General features: G+C 34.7%; 1 long non-coding RNA gene across 1 annotated transcript; it reads right to left on the bottom strand.

Annotated features, from left to right (window-relative positions):
- Positions 1–562: 562 nt before the first annotated feature.
- LOC128483631 (uncharacterized) lies at positions 563–4,458 on the bottom strand. Its single transcript, XR_008351089.1, has 3 exons — positions 4,380–4,458; positions 4,065–4,105; positions 563–808 (listed from the first exon to the last, which is right to left on the bottom strand). It is a non-coding gene; the product is annotated as an uncharacterized LOC128483631 (long non-coding RNA).
- Positions 4,459–13,265: the final 8,807 nt, after the last annotated feature.

The raw sequence follows: 13,265 nt of genomic DNA, 5'->3' as shown, positions 1-13,265 counted from the left end.
AAAATAAAAACAAGAAATACATTTTTGTCAATCATAGTTTTTATTAAATATGAAAAAATAGTTTACATGTGAATTCATATTTACTAGTAAAAAAAAGTTTCTATAGTGTAGTTTTTTCAGGCTTTTCCTTTTTTTCCTAAAATAATATTCAGATTTTGGGGGTTCATCTTATAATCGAGCAAATGCGGTATTTCACATGCTTAAATTAGCAATGTTTCCTGCAACACCTTACATATAGACCCCAATTTCTGACATGTTTTAGAAACATTATTCTCTTGTATTGCTCCTGCTGCTTGTATGAGTAATGCCAAGATCTGAAATCAATATATTTCAATACATAGGAAAATGCCAAGCTTGTAATTTTTGATCAGATATCACTAGTGGCACATGGGACATAACTCAAGTTATGGTAATGACCAGTTACAATTACTCTAAACCATAAAACAGAGAGTTTGTACACAACCCACTTAATTTATTACATGTAAATACATCAAACATAGATTAGTAGGTCTAGTTGTATGCTTTGACAATCAGGTCATATTAAAAAAAGGTTAAAATGCATGTCATCAGAGACACCACCAAATACGTTGTTACATGGCTTCATTGTGTGACTCCAATAAGAAGAATGGTAAAATATGCGCTATAAAGTCTACCATAGCTTTAACCATCTTAGCTTTTCACTAGCTGATTTCTGTCTGCCATCTGTGCAAGTATTTTTGTTTTAGCGACCTTTAAACTTGTTCAGCAAACAGTTAGTATCCAGGGTTTTTAGACCAGCAGAAGAATATGAAAATTGTTTTGATGCAACCTAAAAAAAAAAAGAACATAATTAAAAGTAAACGGATCTATGGAATACTGAAGCACCTTATTAGTCTAAACGAATTGTGAATAAAAAGACAGCAGCAGCCATACATAGAAGACTCCCAACAACTTGCAAAGATAACGAAAACCAGAAAGAAAACCAATAAGTGTGCTATGTCCTTAAAGTACATAGAATGTGATATCACATGTCAATACATAGAAGAATACTTTCATGATTATCCTTAAAGGTCTTCAGTAAACAGGCTTCGGCAAATAACATATAAGATAGAAACACATAAAAAGTAATATAGTGTAGTAACTCTGTGATAGAGTGGATTAAGGTGATATGTATTTCATGAATGCAGATATATAACAGGACTTTTTTCTGCATACAATACACCAGAGGAAGCTGAATTTTATAGTGAAATGCGTTGTGTGAACTTTTACTATACTTCTGGACCTTTTGCATTATAGCTGCTTTGGATTTTTTTCTGCCTGCTTTTATGGACTCTGATTTTATTATTAGATGGATCCTATCGTGTTACATGTAAGAATTAATTTTTATTAAAATCATTATGCCTATACTGCTGTCTCAGGATATGTTTCTCACTGTTTGTTTCCTCCATAGCTTAGTGCCGAGGGTGCTGCTTACTACTCCTTAAAGGCATTACTATTCTGAGAGGCAGCCCCACACATCCCAGAGCAGGTAATCCACTATATCTTGCAGTTACTACACTATATTACTTTTACTGTGCTAAATGTAATGTGTTGAAACATGTTTACTGAAGACCTTCAAGGATAATCATTAAATGTTCTTCTATGTATTAACCTGTGATATCACATTCTATAGTGCTTGGGAATTTAAGGATATAGCACGCCTTTTTTAAAATTAAAAATATACACATTAGGGACATTTACTTCCCCAATGCTTTTCTTCTCGTTTTGTCTTTTGTTTTGTTTTTTGCCTTATTTGATTTTGTTTTGATTGCTCATGAAAAAGGACCACCAGATTTACTAATGTCTTCTAGATCTAGATTCTATGAAAGTTAAAAATTTGTAAACAAAATCTCCAACCAACCTGAATGAATATACATTTGCTAAAATTGTAGGTCATGATGTACTTTTTTGGAGATACACAACCAGAAAAGCATTAGCTGACAACAGTATATATCAGCTAAAGTGCAAATGTGTATATGACTCACAACAATTAGTTTCTTTTTTTCTCAAACCTTTAAATAAAAAATGCACACTTGATAATTTCTCAATTCTAATACCAAATAACTTGATATTTTAAATCTGTGTCTTGGCGCTAAAGCAGGTACGCATGTATGATTTAAGTGATTTATTAATTTATTTTATTATAAGTGATTAAATGTATTTTACTTTTCAATGCATAAGAATGGGAAGCGAGAATCATTGTTATAATCTGAATATAACTAGAAAGATACAGTAAGTTCATTAACTTGCCTACACTTGTGCATCATAAAAATCTTATTAAAAATTACTCCCCTGCCTGCTGTATTAGCTTGTTTATGAGGTAATTTCTCCGTACAGTAATAAGATTTCTCTTATGCTCTCCCGTGCATATTAAGCCCACTAATCTTCTTTTAGAAACTATTGTTTCAGCCACTTTCACAATTTACTCACTTTACTGATACACTTATATTAATTTTAAGGCCTAGAAATGCAAATAGCAATTTTGTAGACCATCCTTTCTGATTTACGAGCGCTCCGACTAACATCCTGGCAAAATGGCTTGCAATATATATGCTGATTTTTCCATCAATAATTAGAAGTAAATATTCATTTTATGAGTAAAATGAAGACCTAGTTGCCACTTTTTAATCTCACAAAATATTGATTAGTTATCTGACTTTAATGTGTGAAAGTAATTAGCATTTTCATTCATGAAACAAAATTCTGATAAAATTATTTAGAGTTTATTGATTATATCTATTAGATGGGTTTCTTTGTTTCCTACTTTAGATATATGAAAATATCGAAAATATGAATATGTAAATGTTTCATAAACCAAGAAAAGTGAAATGTGTCAGTAAGGGTTTACATGCAATTATTCAGATTATAATTTAAAGTGAGACAATTCAAATATATTGCATTATTACACACCCAAAAGTTCTAGCATATAGGCCCATCCAATTGCATAATATAAACTATTTTAAATTAAAAACCAATGTACAATATGACAAGCACAAAAAAGAATGTTCTGGAAGACAGAAGTAAAAACACAGAAGTCTAAGTCAGGGGTGTAGCAAAGGGCCACGAATGGGGACAGAGAGGCTGAAGGCCTTGCATCTCTGGAGCTGCCTGCTGATTCCCACTTCAGCCTCCTTCTGGGCTAGGTGCTACCACTTGTCCAGTTCCCAGCATCCAACCAGTAACCAAGGCACTAAATACAGTAGTAGCATGGCAGCTCTCAGTGATTTAGTGTGAGCTGCACTAACGATAGGACTTAGTACAAGATAGGAGGAAGGTAGGAGAGTAGTAAAGCTAGATAAAGAAGTGAGTGTATGTGTGCATATGTGTGTATATGTTGTTAGAGAGTGTGTGAGTGTATTCTGTTAGCATGTGTGAGTGTATGCTGTTAGTGTGTTCGTGTTGCTGTTAGTAATAGTGTATGGTCTTAGTGTGAGTATGTGTGTCAGCATATGGTGTTAGAGTGCGTGTATGTTAGTTTATGGTGTTAGCATGAGTGTATGTGTGACAGTGTATGGTGAGCCTTGGGTTAAAGGCACTCGGGAGAAGGGAGGACAGAGGGGTGGGAAGAAGAATGTGCACGTTTATGTATATATATAAGGGTATGGTGTTAAAGTGAGTGTGTGCGTGTTATAATGTATGAATATGTGGGTGTTCGTGTAGGGTGTTAGAGAGTGTGGGTGTACAAATGGCACCACTTTGATATGAGGAGGGAAGCCACAAGTACTCAAGTAAGTTGAAGAGCATCAGGGTAAAGGTAGGGCTTGGGGGATTTTTGTGCTTATATTTTATCTAGCTTCATTTTAAAAATATTACAAATATTAAAAAATCTAGTCTAGGGTACGGAGCTTATAGAGGCCACCAACATAAGTTTTTTCCCCTTTTTTAGCATGGAAGTACATGGACCAGGGGGCCTGCAATGTTCACACATCCTCTGGCAAACAAAATAGTGCTTTTGTTTTTTCTATGACCTAAGTCCAAAAGTCATAATGAACAAAGATTCAGTTCTCAGTAAAATACTCAAGAAATCTGGATCATAAACTTGTTACCTCTTGCTAGATTCTGATTGAAATTCATGCCTTTTGGTTCGCTGTAAAGGAACCGAGAAAAGTAATTATAAACTCCTGTTGATAATCCTGTTTCAAAACACTTCCATTATTTGTTTGTTATGTTTGCTTGCTTTAGTTGAATGGCACGTTTAAGGAGATTTACATATTAACAATCAAAATCCACATCATTCTCTAGAAGCAATAGTAGGACAACATCTAGCATTTTAAAAAGCAAAAACATATACTCTCAAAGTTTTATAAAGTTTCACCAAGCCTCAAAATGGTCACCCACCAGGATGTGATACTGTGACATACCTCCTAAGTGTCCTGATTTTCATGGGATCATCGCAATTTTTGTGCACTACCCTGCTGTCAACATAGCTACTTTTGTGTGCAAAGACCTCCATCGCAGCTCCCATTGGCCTCTGAAGCTAAGTTGCGCATCGTAAGGTGGCTCTTTGGGTATAGGGCAGGTTGTCCTGTCCCAACCACACCACCCCTGCAAGGTCCAGCAGTGCCTTCTTCCATCACCAGCCACACTCTCAAATGCCAATTTGGATTCCTGAAAGGAAGATAGATATACTGTAAGCTCTATTTACTTAAATCAGGACTCTTAAAGACTGGGTATGTGTGCAGCTGTTCAATACATGACTTCCTTTTTCCTTAAAAATTCTGAATCTAGTGCCACATCATTTAGTGCCACAACAGCTAAATAGGCACTTCTAATCTATCTCTGTATTTGATGTTTTGTGGCAAATGTTTACTAATTTCAACTATTCGGTTAAAGTTTAATGGCTGGTCCTAGTTTCTAATTTTATTTGAGAATTTTCCACCAACATGATGCAGTGAATTGGGTTATGGTCCAGTCCCCAATCAACAGAGGTTCATCTAACGTATATTATACTGTATGTCTCAAACAACTTAAATGTCTTAATGTTTGTTGACAAAACAATTATACCATTTTTTTAAATAATGTTAAGCAAATAACTGTTAACAAAACTGTCATTTTATTCACAGAAGGTCCCCTGAACACTAAAAAGTACTATAAAAGTGTAATTACATAAACAATCTTCAAACCTGCACAACAAAAAATATACTTACCTTATGGAGAAGCTGCAGCTCCACAACTATAGCTCCCCAGTGTCCCGACATTTTGTGCCACTGATTGTTTAAAGCGTTCCGCCTTTCATTGCCGTTGAGATAGCTCGAGTGGTAAATGCCCCTGACTGCAAAGCCTATTCAAACATGCAAACAGGCTATCATTGGATTCCTCTGAAGTGTTTGCCGAGCAGTATGTATGTCACGTGGCAGGAGATACGTTCGGCTAAACACATCTACTGCACAGCAAATAGCAGGTTGTGACAAATGGGACAAATATTATGGGGGGGTCTGCAAAAGGACACCTCAAATATTTAAAATGACCTCACAACTATGATGTGCATTAAATGACGGCTGGACAGTCCTTTTAAGGTTTTTTAATGTCAACTTATCAGTACCTGTTTTATGTCATATGACTTCTTGAATATTCCTCACAAAGATATCAGTGAAGCACGTTGTTTCATGATATAAAGACCTACTTCTCATAAGGGTTTGGGCATTCACCAGTACTGTTTTAATAGTATGGTTTAATCACTTTTGTAGCCTAAGCATAATCTTTAATGTTAAATTTGATTGGATCTTTTTATAAACATATAGATTTCTCTAGAACATTTCCAAATAGACAAAAAAAACAGTATAATTTAATAAAAAAAAACGTGAAATATACTTTTCACTTACAAATTCAAGCTGTTCACTCACTGGTACAATAAGACAGTCCAGTACACCAAAACTACCCCCATCAGGGAATTAGCTAAATTATTTTTGGTCCTGATTATCAGTTATGAAACTCCTCTTTAATTAGGCAGAATATTTAATGCACTTAAATAAGAGCAAATTAAATTATGAATGAGATTTAAATAGCATAAAAAAAAATCCCAAATCACATTGCAACCAATTTTCCAATCCATGTGTTTCTAAGTATTGATGGTTAATAAACAATATTAAAATTTAAATGGAATATCTTGATATTTTCATTGTATGGTCGATGTTACTTCAGTAAACAGAAGTGTTTTTTTAATTCTGGCATCAAATCCAGTACAATGCTAAACAAATGTATAATATTGTGTTAGTTCCTTTAAATTATTTTCCATTCCAATTAGATGTTTGAATAAAATTAGAAAAAAGTCTATCTTAACAATATAAAAAATGATGCATAGACTTAATTTGGTGGGAGCAAGTAATTAAAATTTCCTACTCGTCTGCCAAGAGGCCAAATTAATTTTCATCTCAAATAGTTTGGAGATTAGCGGATGAGTAAATATGCAATCTAGTTCTATCCTTTGTTTTATCTGTTAATTCAGCAAAATGTAAACAACAGGATAAATGAGGAAACCTGAAAAAAATTCACTTAAATCATACTTGCAAGTAAATTAAGACTGCGTATATGCTAAAGTAAAATGATGTATTGATTGTATATAGTCGGTAGAAACATATTAATGTTTAAAAAAAAATATATAATAATGGAGCGGAAGATATCTGTCACTGTTTTATGGAGTCTAAGCATTATGACATAGTAACTTATTGGGGAAAATGACAACAAAACTATATTGAGTGATAAAAGGATGCTTTGTTGGGCTTTTCCTACAATTCTAGATCTGGTAACCATCACCTTAGTCTTGGATTGAGAGATGCGTGAAGTGTGAAATGTAGCCTCTCCATTCTATTTATTGGACTTCCAGTATTAGCTACCACAGTGACACATAATTTATATCAAAAGCCTTGAAAATTCTTACATATCCCTAAACCTTTTTTAATGCATGTACAATTAAGAAGTTCTTGCATTATACAGTTCCTATAGCTGGTACCTCAACCATGTTATACATCAAAAAATAGTAATATTACTTTATTTAGCATTTCAGAGTGAAATCACTAATTAACCACTTTCTTAAAGTAATAAGTGATATTGGAAACAATATTTACGTTAACAAAGCTTTTACCTGACCCTTCTAGTGGAAATGAAACCCCCTGTGCTTGTTCCATCCTTTTAAGGAAAACATTGATCAAATATTTGTTCAAATATTTCAGACAATAAAAAAGGACTCTATGCAGAAAGAGGCATACTGTGCCTTTGACCTTGACCATCATACTCTTTAAAGGGTTTTTCAAGCTGACTTGTTAAGATATCATTCTAGGTACACAGGACCAACATTGAACATACATATTCTCAAGCTGAGGTCAGGATTGTTAGTAAATGTTCAAGCAAATAATAAATCAGGGCATTAAGACAAATCTACAGTAGCAGTAAACATGAAAAAGGTACAAATGCACAGTTTTAACTTGAAACACCATAAATAAACTTGTGTACTGGCAAGTGTTGGTTCTTATAGGGTAGAAATACTTGCTATTTTAAGGATGACCGGTGAGTTTACAAAAGTTGGTAGGATTTGAACACAAACCTAATAGTGATCACCTACCTGATTTAGTGTCAGCTGCCTTATTTTGGTGGCTGCAAGGCTTGGAGCATAAACATTGGTGCCATTGGTTTAACCCAATGCCTTGATGAACCATGAGAGGAGACGTATGACATCAAGTTGCCTAGAAGAGCCTAATGTATCTTAAATAAAAATGTGAGCACGTATTTTACTGGTCACAGTGGGAATCCCTAACCATGGAAAGGAGACAACCAAATAATGGAAACGGGACTAGTGTAAAGGGGCAGGCATGGCTACACGGAGCACTGCTTTTAGGCAAGGGCAAGCTCTCCCTCATACTTGTGGTCTCTGCAGCTTGGAGTATGATGTTATCTCACAGTGCACTGTCTGTAGAAAACAGAAGTGTAAGGAAGAGTTGCAGTTCTGTGGGCCTTTCCATTTTTCTGACATTTTTCTGACATTTTTCTGGCTCTCACCTCTTGCCCCACTTGAAATGCTGCAGATATCTACCAAGTTTTGTTTATGTAATTCATAGCAACAAGTTTAATGAATCACTTCCATATTTGTCAAAAAAGTAAACATTGGTGCAGTCAGAATAACCTTTAAATGGTCAACCAAAAAAGCCAAGTAAGTCTCCTTTGTAGAAAGTACTAGACTAGACTAAAGACGTAAAATCATGATTTTATTAATACTAAGTTAACGTAATTAATTAAATTATGAGTTTAGGCCTTTGGTCTTGTCTAGTATAAGTTATAAGAACTTTATTCCCAAATTTTGTTTCCCCTGGGTTTCTTTCGAACAGCGAAGATGATCTCTTCGTATATAGTTTGTGGAAAGTACCACTGCAGAAGAGTCCATCATTTAAAATTAAAATTCTGCACGCCTAAAGAGAAAAAAGAACAGTGGGAGAAAAAGTATATTGGACATGTCAATAAATGAATTATAAATTATTAAAGCATGATTGGAAATATTGCCATTTTTCACAGTTGTCAGTTTAAATACAAAGGCATCAGCACATTAAACTAGTTAGTGCTTTTTCATAATTGAGACTTTAGCTTCTAGCTGTGCCTTGTGGCTTTTCATTAATCACTAGGAGTGAAGTTCAAGCACAATGACAGCTCAGAAGGCATTAAACGGGCAAAGTTATTTCCCAGGTATGGCGAAGAAAGGTCCCTTAGTCTTCTAATCCTCAGCTAATTGTTTTTCGTTGCCTAAACAAAATCTGCTTGTGGCGTATCCAAGTGACAAAATGAGTAGTATCCTGATTATCCTTCAGTTTCAGCAGCTCTGCCTTACTTAAATGGGTTAACTCTTTAAATGCCCCAATGAATAGTATTCTGCTTATCTTTTCGGGATTAACAGATCCCTCATCAAACCGATACAGGTTCAACATTACTACTTCAAAGCAGCAATCTATAAATTAGAAGAACAGGAATTTAGACACATAATAAAAACTGCATTTGAAAAAAAAAGTGTTTCTACACTTTCTTTCATCTAATTAATTATAATAAATGTATGTATTACATGTATGTATTAATAAACTGTACAAATCATAAATCTTTCTAAAGATGGCTATTTTTCACTTTGTATTTTTTTTTAAATGTTGTGGATTAGAATTTAATGGATGTGCCAAAACATTCTTTCCTTTTATATAACAAATTATCAAGTGCATTGAGGTTCATTAATTATGTCATCTAATTGGATTGAGGCAGGTGCAAAATACCTCAGATGAAGTGGTCACTGGCAGGAAGGCCTAAGCGCAAGTTTTCTATTAGAAAACAGCATGTCTCCTCACTCCCGGGATTACTTTGTAGTTATTGATTAATGGACATAATTTATTACAGTGCAGAGGATCTTGCATTGAGTTAAATGTGTGATTAATCAATTTTCCATCAAATTATGAACAGTTGCCAAAGGAAAATACCAAGTGATTTTTCCCATGGCTTATAAATGTAAGGTACGAGTATTTTTTTCTTGAGGAGAACTAATAACTGTCCATCATTTGTTAATACTTCCTAAGACACTGACAAATGCCGTTCCATTAAATAATCTGTTGCTAACACTGGAAAAGACCAGAAAGATATTTATTATACTAGCCTCCCTTTTCAAATGAAATGCTACTTAATTCAACATCAAAACAATTTATTTAACGGTATGTGATCTTATGGTTTTAGCGTTGTTTGGGAAAGTAATGTATTTAGTTCATATAATGAATTATGCACTAAATATTGAAATAACTTAAAAGACCATGTTTTGATAAATAGATTCACATGTAATTCATTTGGGAAAGAAGCATCTCCTCATTGACAAATGGAATATTATCTACTTTAATAAATCCTACTCTACAATCATCTTAGATTACAAAGTCCTATAGCTCTAAAACCAATGTATTTCGAAAGGAATCTTAGCCCTTGTACTCAGGTGTCATTTGAATCAAGTTAAGATCCATATAGTCAGCTCCTTAATTTATAATTAGAACAAACACAATTTCATCTTAAAATCATGAACATAGAATTTTTTTCTAGGCTGAGTAATTAAGCACTGAGAATGGAAAAAAGGGTGCAAAACGATCTCACGTGAGATGTGAATGGAGAAGCTAGCTACTCTTTCTAAGTGGATTAAAATCCCATTAGTCATATGCTCCACCATTTCAGTAAAGGAAAAATCAATATCATCTGGGTGAATGCTTTGGCATTAATGCGAGCATTTCATACATGGCTCACAGTGTTTAAACAAAGTTTTTTTTTTATACGTAGTATGTACTAAAAATGTTTTCTAATATTACAAGAAGTATTTGATGTTCTAAATGGATTTTCTGTGTCCATGTAACATCAGAGTCAATATTGTTCTGCTAAACATAGAAATGTTAGCAGCAACTGCAGTACAAAGCCTGAAGAAGGGCTGAATGTCTCAAAAGATAGTATCACTTCTGATGTACCACATCTCACACAATGGCAATTAAACAAATGAGAGGACATTATACATCAATATGTTTGTACAAGTATAAACTTCTGGCTTGATGCCATTCTTAGATTTATCTGCATGGGTTGGATTTATAATTTATTCCTATCATACATTGAGGGGCTCAAACACAATTAAAGAGACTCTATGACAGTGGAGCTCACCTGCTCATATAGCTCCCAGTATCAGGCATATAAGAGCCCATGCAATAATAGTGTATGTTTCTGCCTAGATTTGTGTAGAGTGTATGTCATTTTATGAATTCAGAGCAATGTACATATTCATATGTACAGGATCGCCATCAGAAATCTAGGGGCCAGTTATAGACTTAAAGCCTGGGCCTCCCATCAGCCTGCCCCAAGTCCATTCAATGATCTCTCCATTGCTCCACCATGTTCAGCCTTATGATCCTCCGATAAGGACACCTTATGCTTCTTTTGCACATTCCCCTCACAAAGTCCTGCCTGATGGTGTTTTCAGCCTATTATGGACCTATGGGAGCAGGGGCGAGCCTAGGGTTAGTGGCGTCAGGGTCTAGTATTTCTTTAGCTGAAACCATAACTCATACATGCTAACACACAAACTTGTTCTAACGGTCACTCACTCTAACACCTTACACATTTTTTCCCTACTCTTCCTCTCCATCTCCCAGGTGCTATGAACTCTAGGCTACCCCTGACACTCAAAACCATAAGCTGGTACACACAATCACAATAACACCATACTACCATACAAGCATCTTACAGTAACACACACACACGCTAACACCATACCCTTATCCACAAACAACATAACACCATACATTAATACACAGCCACTCCAACATTATATGCTTAAAAAAATACAAAGTGAGTGAACAGAAAGAAAATCTAAATCAAATCAATATTTGGTATGAATATACCTCTTAAACTAATACAGTACGTACATTTTGTATTGAGATTTCAAGAAACATTAGTAAACATTTGTGAACGATTCACTGGAATGTAATGCGACCTGTTCACTAGAGTTTTCATACAAAATCCCAACCAATGTTACCAGCATATATCAATCAAATAATAAGAAAACAAACATAGAAATCAAATGATTTTTATATTTAACAATACTAATGCATTGGCACTTTACAGACAGTTATTTGGTGCAAAGATCTACGGTAACTGCAGTTATATTGTACAACTACAATGTTTTATAAAATGTGCAAACTTTTGAAGCCCAGACCAGTTAATCTTGACCTTGACCTTGGTTTGGGTGCTTAAAGGAAGGATGGGCAAAGGAAAGTCCAGGCAAGAAGTCCAGTAATATACTGGTGTTCAGAATACATTTGGGAGACAGTGATCTATGATGGAGTCACCACCCACTTGAAAATATTGCCTGAAGAGGGGTTGAAAGTACTTTGCCTTCAAATGGCATACGTATGTATGCTTTCTATTGTGAAACATTTTATTGTCCAGTAGAGCATTGTGTATATAGTAGACTTGTTTTTGTACAAATGCGTTTTGTGCCAAATTCTAAAGTTCCTTACGTTCGTCCAAAAAATGAATGAACAAATGCAACATTGCACTAAAGAAACGAAAAACGAATGTGCTTAGTATGAAAATCATTGGTTGTTGTGGCCGCCATTTTAACCACACTAAGTGAAGGAGAATCTCGCCATTTTAATTCAACTTCTACAATTTTATTTTTTGTTTCCATTGCAACTGGTTGGACGAATGAATGGGATTTCCAAAAGCAAAAACGTTGAATTTATTGAATACAAAGGACTCCCCCCCCCAAAAAAAAAGAACACAAACTTTCTGTTGACACCCAAGTCTAGTATATAACAATATATATTGGGTATATAGCAATGTCCTGCCCACACCTAGACAAATAAATGCATACATAGATAGATAAATGTACAGATAAGATTAAGTAAGATAGAACCTTGCATTACACTAGCATTTTATACATATCTAATAATAACCTACAGAACACAGGAAAGCGCTACGCACATAAGACTATAAAATTATGATTAATCATAAAGTACTAATTCTATATTAAAATCAAGAAAACCGAAAGCCATAAAGTATCTGCATGGTGCACATTTTTGTTTTACTAGATTCATTAGAGTATCTGTGTTTTTATAGGATTTTTTGTATCATCCATCAAGGTCATAAATTTCACTGATTGTTCTTTTACTGCATTTTTCCTGATTAATGCTTCTATTTATAGGTTTGAAAATACTCTTATCTAGAATGGCTGAACAAGAAGGGTGAGAAATATTTTATTGCTAAATATAATATTAAAAATAAAAGGTAAGCTAATCAGAATGTATTTATCCATATACCAGAACTGGGTACTTTAGACAAAGGCTTTTTTTTGTCATTCAACAAAAATCTTACTTAAAGAAGAACTGTTACTTTTTCTACATATTACAGTTTTATACTCGTTTACAGATTAACATAAGCAAAATATAGTTATTCCAAATCTATCATGTGTGTTTGGAGGCAGCCATCTTCAATTGTCTGTTCTCAAAATCTGCAGGTGAATTGTAAATTAAATGTCTTCAAAACAATTTCATTAATTGACAAACCAGCACAAAAGCACAGCATTCTCCCCAGTCAGTTACATATCTTGGCCTAGGCTGCCTGGGCCCAGGGATGCAGGAACATGGCAGGGGGTGGTGGGGACTTGACAAAGGCTGGTGGGGACATGACAATGGCTGGTGGGTACATGACAGGATCTAGTGAGGACATTCCAGGAGCTATCAGAGGCTGAGGGGGGCATGGCAGGGGCT

The sequence above is a fragment of the Spea bombifrons genome, chromosome 3 (genome assembly GCF_027358695.1).
Source record: "Spea bombifrons isolate aSpeBom1 chromosome 3, aSpeBom1.2.pri, whole genome shotgun sequence".
NCBI lineage: Eukaryota > Metazoa > Chordata > Amphibia > Anura > Pelobatidae > Spea > Spea bombifrons.
Note: the sequence above shows the minus strand (reverse complement) of the source record. Positions and strands in the feature narration are given on the sequence as shown.